We start from the raw sequence: 9,551 nt of genomic DNA on the forward strand, positions 1-9,551 counted from the left end.
CTATCATGGCAGCCCACACTAACCCAAAACCCTATTTGAACCTGTGGTGGCACCCATGGGGTGGACCCCCACTGATCCAGTGCTCTGCCACACCATAGCAGGCTGCACGGGATGGACCTCCACCAGAGGTGGGGAGCACGAATCGGACACAGCAGATTGTCCCCAGGGCTCTTAAATGATGGGCTGCACCAGCTCGACCAAGGAGCCCAGGGGATGCCCCCGCTCGGGCTTGGATGCCGCCCCACCATATGTGGAGGCAATGCAATTAGATGACGAGGGGCCAAGAGGCCTGACTCCTCTCTGGACAAACAGGATCATATCTTGGATGGCATCACTTTTAACAGAGAGATGATGGAAGCAAAAATAGATTGTGTAGCAATAGATATGAACATCCTCCATGATGACCATTCCAAATTAGCAGACAAAGTAAAAAATAATGAAAATGGAATACATACTGTGAGCCCAGTCATAGACCTAAAAAGACATAATTCACTGAAAAAGTAGATTAGATGGTAAAAAGGGCAGAAGACACAGAGGGATACAGTAGATGCAACACTGGGCGGGAGGTAGGCCTTCCAGAAAGGGTCAAAAGTAACAATATACTGACATACCTGGAATGATGAATTTTGCACCATTGTGGCCCAACATGGACTCTTCTAATTGTTTGCCCTGTAAAGGGCACACAGAGTGCTGTTGAAACCCCTACTGCCGGGGGCACCACCACACCCAGTGGTAGCTAGACTACTCAACTATGCAGACAGAGAATCTCTGCTATGAACATCACAGTCAGAGGGCCACCAAAAGGTCAACAATAGCATAGTTGACTTCTTCCCGAACTATAAGCTAGTCATACAATGCAAAACAGCCTCATTTGTGAAAGTGAAACCAGCACTCAGAGAGTAGGGCCTTCAATATGTTGCTGTTCTCGGCACAGTTATTCCTGGATGGCCATTTGCTCTTTTTTGATAACCCGGCGGATGTATGAGATTGGATTGACAAACATTGAAATGGACTGGATGGTGCTCCCATCTTTCGTTGGCCCTGACCATGGAAGTAAAAGAGAAACAATAGGGTGGGATCTGCGGTATGTCCTCCAACTAGAAGACAGATGGATCCGCCTGTGGCCCATACTTGACGCCATGCATGGCCAAGAAACTTTGACTCCCCTCCCTTTGAGTTTTCTGCCATCACATCTTGGGGACCGAGTGTTCAGAGTGGACAAAACTTCCCACTAAGGTGGTGAGCAGATGACAGCCCGCACATGACTACGCGGATGGCAATGGACCACCTCCCACTGGAGCTCCTCAACAGTCTTCTGCCACTGGAGCACTGTTGCTCACAGCTTAACTGTTTGCAGAGTTTTGGTCACCTGTCGTTTGTCAGAGCGCCCCAAGAGGTGGGAGTTAGGGACTGTTTATTTCAGTTTAACAGGCATATAAAGTTCAGGATGTCATAACACACTTAAATGGGACAATTCCAGACACCTACATGCAAGAATGACCACACAGGGTCATGTGCTTGGCTTTGGCATACAGGGTCAAAGTAATTGTACTGCTCCAGCAAGACTTCCCAGTCTTCTAGTTATACCACCCTCACATAGATTGACAGAGGCATTCATTCTCCCCCCAAACGATATCAGGTACATTCGTAACTGAAGAGTTGTGTTGACTTGACCTCTTCATGAAACTCACTTAATCGGACTTGAGATATGCAGAACTGTCACGAAGATGGAGGGAGCAGGTCTATTTTATCAGCTACTCCTCTTTCCCTAGGGAAACACTTATATGGATCACCAATAGAAAATGACAGCATTTGTGTTCCTAATTTTAAGCAGATTACATTCTTAGAGTCCTTAGTGCCAATATAGCCTAACCACCCAAATAGGCAGAATTCTGGACAGAGACTATATTTGCATGCCAGACATCTCACTGGATTGGCCCACCCTTCCAGTTCTCAACTCCCCAACCCAGAGAGTGGCCAGTTATTTACAAGAATGGGTGGAAAACTGGTATCTACAAGATCTTTGCAGACTCAGGCATATGATAGCAAGGGAGTACCTTTTTTACTCCCCCGTGTATGATTTACATATCAGACGGGGCACTCAATTGGTTGTTAGTAGAGCATATGTCTTCCCAGATAAAATACATGGCTCCCACCTACTACTTAGAAAATAACCCACTCCTGATACGCTTAGGTCGGGGAAAGAGACTAGCTCCGATTCACACGTGGCAGCTTCACCCCGAGTTGCTGCAAGACCCAGCATTCAGAGAATCTTTAAAATACACTACAAGGGAGTACTTTCAACACAACAACAACTCCACAGACACATTTACAGTTTGGGAAGCATTTACAGTGGTAGACAAGGGTCACTGTTTGGGTAAACAGATTGGGATTTGCAAGACAGTTAGGCGAGGGCTCACCTGGCTTGAGGGCACACTGTGTGACCTTGAGTCCAAAGTGCTGTTAGTCCTGGCCCAGTACCCGGACCTCCAGGATGTGCAGAAACATCACACTGAAGTGGTGTGGAGGCTTGGGACTCTTTTCTTAGAAAGAATAGATGGATAGATCGCACACAGAGTAGGGCAATGTTGGGCAACATTTTGCCTGGGCTCGACACCCCAGAACACCTTGCACATATAGTATGAGCTCTTCGAGTCAAAGACAACACACTGAAACACATGCTGGTAGAAGTACACAACATATTTATACAATACTATAAGGACATATATAGCGGGTGCAGTCTGACTGAGGGAGAAGTTATTGAACAATTCCTGGACAAAGCCACCCTACCCACGCTCAGTAGCACTACACATTTACTAGGATAGCCCAAATCTGAATGGGAGGTCCATTAAGGAACTAGCCACTGGGAAGACCCAACAAAATTCAATCAGACCAATCTGTATTTCCTTGCTTCTCTGCTGGTGGAGCTGTACAAGGAGGGTTGGGAAGTGGTGCCCTGTCTAAGTCGTGACGGGAGGCTTTGTGGATTTCCCTATGAAAACCGCAAAATAAATCAGAGGAGACTACCTCTTATTGACCTCTGTTGATACTTAACACTGAATATAAATTATTTAGTAGAGTCCTTGCCTGCCGCCACCTTTACACCTACTGGTATATGCAGACCAAAATGGGCTTATTCCACACCAAAATACCTCCTTAAGGATCATATGATTTTATCGACTACTTGATGAGACCTCCCCTGAGGCCCTCCCACATGCCCTTGTTCTCTCAGTTGATCTATGAAAGGCCTTTGCCATGCTACAATGGTGATACATGCATGCAATGATGTGATGCATTAATTTAGGCAAGGAATGGGATAAATGGATAGTGCTACTACTGTATATATCAGAGCATAGGCTAGGGTAAAGGTTGGACAAACATTTCAAAGCCCTCTGATATACGAATGGGCACCAGACAGGGATGCCCTTTATCCTCCTGCTGGTTGTGCTAGCCATCAAGCTCTTTGCCAGCAATATTGCGACGGAGTGCATGGGTAAGGGCATAATGCAACATGACAGGGAACATAACATCTCCCTTTATGCAGATTATATGATTCTATTCTTAAGAGATTTGGCGATAGGAGTACCGTAAGATGCATACAGGCTTAGTCTATTCGGTGAGGCAATATGCTTACACACAAACTGGGACAACACTTGCGCCTTCCTGGTACGCAGAGATGACAAAGCCATCCCACGGGCGCACCTAGGTTGTGCCTTGGGAACCTCAGGTGTTCCATCACCTCGGTGTCAAAGTTTATCACTGATACACGTATATTAGGAAGGAAAACCTTGGTGTTTGCATTTGATGAGGAGCAACATTGCCTTTTTGCGAACATTGAAGCTCCCTATAAGGGTGAGAATAGCACTTACAAAGATGATAATACTACCCAGAGGGCTACACTGCTTGGTAAAAACAACAAGGTGATGGATGGAAGGCTTGAATTAATCTCAGCAATTGGAAATTAGTCAGGTTGCATCTCAATCCATAGTTTTTCTGCCGACCATGCCACCCCCATTTGAACCTAGCCATATGCAAATCAGTCTTGACCCTGATACCCATGGGAACAGTCTAGTCCAAACTACTAGGCTAGGTTCTCCCTGGACTGGAAACAAGCATCCTGGGACTTGTTTTGGCATATTACCCCTCATCAGCCAACCTACCTTGAATCCAGTGGCACAGTGAGCCAAGGACCCATGTCTGGGCATACCCAGCGCACTTAGAGCAGCAAATGCAAAAACAACAAGGTGATGGATGGAATGCTTGAATTAATCTCAACCACTGGCATTTACTAGGGCCGCATCCTAATCCATCATGTTTTTGCCTATCATGCCACCCCAGTTTTGACCCAGTCATCTGCAAATCAATCTTGACCCTGCTCCCCATCGGAACAGTCCAGCCCAAACTGCGAGGCCATGTCCTCCCTGGACTGGAGATAAACATCTTGGGGCCTGTTTGTAGGTATCCCCCCTCATCAGCAATGCTAGCTTGAATACAGTGCGACAGTGCACCCAGGACCCACATCTGGGCATAGCCGACGCACTTAGGGCGTCAAATGCGACAAACAACAAGGTGATGGATGGATGCTTTAATTATTCTCAGCCACTGGCAATTGCTTGGGGCTGCATCCCAATCCATCATTTTTTTTTGCCTACCATGCCACCACATTTTGGACCCAGCTATATGCAAATCAGTCTTGACCCTGCTCCCCATGGTACCAGTCCAACCCTAACTGCCAGGCAAGGTCCTCCCTGGACCGGAAACAAGCATCCTGGAACCGATTTTGGGGTATTAACCATCATCAGCCTCACTGGCTTGAATCCAGTGGCACGGTGAGCCTGGGACCCACATCTGGGCATAGCCGATGCACTTAGAGCAGCAAATGCAAAAAACAAAAAGGTGATGGATGGGATGCTTGAATTAATGTCAGCCAGTGGCACTTGCTTGGGCCGCATCTCGATCCATCATTTTTCTGCCCACCATGCCACCCCAGTTTGGACTCAACTGTATGTAAATCAGTCTTGACCTGCTCCCCATGGGAACAGTCCAGCCCAATCTACTTCTTTGTGAACCTTCTGCTCTGGATAATCAGATCCTGCTTATGATCTCTAGACACCATAACACCCAAATTAATATGGGGTAGGGCTTCCTTGTGTGTCCTTCACCACCCAATTAGAGAGAGTGGTCTTCGGGTCCCTCACTTCAAATTATATCACATCATGGCCCAGATATAGGAGGAACTAGGATGCTGCGGAGCTCCTCAGAGGGACAAGGCATTAATACACCTTCTTGTTGGTGTGCGCCTCTCATGGGATCACTTTCTAAGTTATTAAAGATGGCCCTGCAGTGCTGGAGGAAACTTACTAAGATCGCAGGATTCCCTCAGTCATATGCCACAACGATACAGCTAGTAGGCTTCCCCACACCCCAGGGCAGATCCCTCACCACACAGAGGCAAGCCACATGGACTGAGACTAACCTACATACAGTAGACAACTTTTTGAGGAAGCGAGAATGATAACACTAGAGGTGCTAATTATGGATGCTGGCTTGCCTGGCTCACTATTTGGGATGCACAAAATGGTAACTCAGGCAGTACATACATTATGGCAGGTTGGACAGACCGAACGTCCAGCACACAGTGTTACAAATCATCCTTAGATTCGGGGGTAGCAGCAGATTTGTTGCTTGGCTATACAAGTCTGCCTTGCTCCAGACCCAGGTGACCCATCTCCCATTCAGGCAGACGTGGGAAACAGATGAATTGAAACTTGCAGGACAGGGAATGGGCCAGGGTGTTGGACCATGTCCATGCTGTATCAAGCAACATTAGACTTCGCTACGCCCAAAATAATTATCTTATCATATGACATATCGCACTCCACACAAACTCAATGTGATACAAGGCTCAACTGATAACAAATGCCCCAGTTTTCCCAAACTGGACACTGACTTTATACACATGGTCTGGTTCTGCCCTGGGATAACACAATCAATTCTGACATGGAGTGACAACAGAACTGGGGCACATATTAGCCCGGACGGAGATTCTGAGAATAGAGGTGTGCCATCTCTCGCTGTCCTCCATCTTGAGAGCGAAAGGAGTTGGGGGCAGATTCTTCAGCTTGACCCTGGTTCCTGGGATGTGGATACTGGCCATGCCCTGGAGATCACCTGGGGGACCATCCCATTGCAAGTGGAAGAGAGAGGTTGAGCAGTGGGCGACGATGGAGGAGGTCACCCTGAGAAGCAAGAAAAGGATAGACCTGCAGCATCGGCCAATTGCAGACGAAAGGGCAACCACCCTGGCCACCTTTGTGGGAATGGGAGAGGGGTGAAAGAAAAGCCTGCACCTAACAGACCAAGGAAAAAACTGAATTATTGATGGATGCTTTTAGTGATACCCCAGAGGCTGACCAAATACAAACGAGGTAGGAGAAAACACACTGCAAGACCACTGACTGAGTTCCCGAGGTTGAATCATTGTTACAAGTTGAATCATTTATAGAGTTATAACCACACACATATACCCATCCACTACTATGTTCACTGTAGCTTGCATACTGTATGTGACTGGTCACAAATGGATAATGTTTTGATAAGCTTATAATGTTATGCATTTTTGATGTCGAAAAATGTACAAATGCCGATAAACAAAGTTTAAAAAAATAAGTAAAAATGCATTTTTCTCCCATTTTTTCTGATGGAAATCTCTATAATCTGTGGCCAGTAGCAAGTGTCCGTGATCCAAATTCTCCCAAATTCTGCCAATAGAAACAATACCCACATGTATTAGTGGACCTCTATCACATGCAGAAAGTAAGGCTAATATCACAACCATGATAAAGGACTCAGGGATACTGAAAAAGATAATCTTTTTTTCAAGTGTGGCTAAGGTATTTGGGCTTTAAGTCTATAGCACCCTGAGAACATAAACAATTGTGGGCCTTTCCAGATACTAGAGAACATGGAGACTATCATGCGGGGAGACTTGCATGGATTCCACAACCTTTTCTTACCATGAATGCCATGCAAACAACAAGGTAGGCCTACAAAATAAAGCTTTTCTTACAACTTTGATGTAGTAGAGCTGAAGTAGTTGGACAACAGGTCACCACCAAGCATGGGACCCAACCAGCCCAGGGACTTGTTTTTTTTTCAAAACTAGAAACCATACGCAATCTAGGGAAGTGTAGTTTGCAAGCCTCCCCTTTGCATTTAGTACCTAGAATGTCCGGCAAATGTTAAACCATGTCTGCACATAAAAGAATGACTTCACCATTCCACTGGAGAATGGCTGCAATCTTGACCCTTGACTCATCTAATGTTTAAATAACAGTATCTTCCCATGGCATTTCTAAAACCTTCAAATCCAGGGTGGTGCATGAGCCCCACCATCCTGTTACTCCACCAATTTGATAATAAAGGCATAATCTCAAATGTATGGTTGTGCTGGTGCTTGACATAGGAATGATTCAGCTGACAAAAGGGTGAAAAAAATACAAAGTTAGTTTAATTCATGTTTTTATGTAAGACTCTTCTCTATGGACCACTTATCACACTAATGCCGTCCTGTGTGTTGATCCATGTGATGCATGAGGATCGTGTTTTCATGATTCAGTAAACAAATGGATCAGATTAGGACAGTAAAGATTGCATCAGTCATGTGTTTTTTTTCATCTGGTCCCTTTTGAGGGCAAACCTTCACATGGCAGTACTTGGCTAAAATGCCCTTGATGCTCAAGATTTAAATTCCCTGTCCATCAGGGACATTAGTGTTTTGTTTTTCGTAAATAAACTCACAATTCAAGGGTTTGTTCCTAAACAGACAAAAATAAAACATGCTGAGAGGACTTCAATGATATAGCAGGAAACCCATTATGCATTTTTACAAAACCTCATTGTGCTTTTCATGAGCACTTTTGGTGAGAGTGGCCTACTTTTCCAGTAGTGAAGTCAGGAAATGATTGATGGGCTGCCACAGGAGGATACAGCTGAGACCTTCACGTCCAAGTTGTGCAGCAGCCTACCCGCATAACCAGAAATGACTTCCTTAGTATGCATTGTGAGGAAAAACAAGTGGAAGGAATACAATAGCTGGGAAATTATTGCAGGGGGATGTTTTGGGAGAGCAAAGGTTGGGTGGCATATCACGTGACCAAGGAGACCGAGGTTAGCAGATTAATAGGTAGAAAACCACAACCAATATGACACCAGTTATCGTTTTGTCTTGCCCCGTATTCCGTGAATCCGTTTCCCTAACTAAAAATGCAATGGAGTTGTGTATTTTCTTCAGAACAGCAAGGTGTGTGTATCAGAGAATGAATTTACAAAGTGACTGGAACCTCTACAGACTCTTAGATTTGTGGGTCCTTAGAAGCATTTTGCAAGGTAATCCATATCTGATAAATGCACTAAAACAATTAAATCAAGTGTGTTTCCTAGATGAAAATGAGGCAAAAATAACACAAATTCCAAGTGGATGTGGAAAAGAGATCTCTCCACTGCATAGAAACATTGTGTTGCAAATGCATATGATTGATTATTTCTTTTATGCAGATTATGTAAATTATAGATAATCTTAGGGAGCAAGTGAAGAGGGAGAGGCATCTGCATACAAGTTGCAGAGTCCAAATAATATTATTGTTTTTCTAAGTCTTTAGAAAGTTGTAGTTGTATTGGAAAAAATATTCCATCCTTTATAAAAAATGTTTGTGAATCTGAAGCCTTACGAGAAATATTTTGTTTAAATAGAGGCACACTGCTATAACGTGCCATCAAGCAACTCCAAGGGCTCTATTTAGAGTTTAACAGAAAGGTACACTGTCACAAAAATGAGGGATGTCCCTTTTGCCCTAAGAATGCCTCCTGCTGTCCATTATAAGAATTGTGCAAGTCACCAATGATTTCCATGACCATATGGCGGAACAAGGACAAAGGTTGAGTTTCCTCTTAGTGTCATGGAACTCTGAGGTGACTTGCTAAATCCTTATGAAGTACAACATGGGATATTTTATTTCTAATAATGCATTTTCACAATAACACCCTTCCCACAAACAGCTGAAACCCTTGGTAACTCACTCTCTATATCAAAGGGATAGCATGACTGAAGGCATGAATAATAAAAATGGAATTTAGTGTAAAATTAAAAAGAGCAAAAGTTGTTGCTAAAAGATATCAGGTTCATGTAAATAAGATTAAAATATGTTAAGATCCAGAATGTGTAGAAAAAAGCTGGGAGTTTTTATTTTTCCAATGACCACCTAGGTGTGGAAAAATAAAAATATTCAGAATAAGGAAAAGCTTCAGTTTTCCTTGTTTAAACTGCAGCTGGTATTGTGCTCCATAGCCCACTTTTCACCGGTGCTGCTCCCTCTGGCAGCAGGCATTATGACATCAGAACTGAACAGTAAAAACGCATTACAGTTGAACAGCTACTATTTATTTATTGCAGGTACTGAAGCATTTTCCTACTCAAAATTATGCTTTAAACAAGGTCAATAAATCTTATCACCCAGCATAAGAGTGTGAAGATATAAGGTAGCAAAAAGTTC

The sequence above is a fragment of the Pleurodeles waltl genome, chromosome 12 (assembly GCF_031143425.1).
Source record: "Pleurodeles waltl isolate 20211129_DDA chromosome 12, aPleWal1.hap1.20221129, whole genome shotgun sequence".
NCBI lineage: Eukaryota > Metazoa > Chordata > Amphibia > Caudata > Salamandridae > Pleurodeles > Pleurodeles waltl.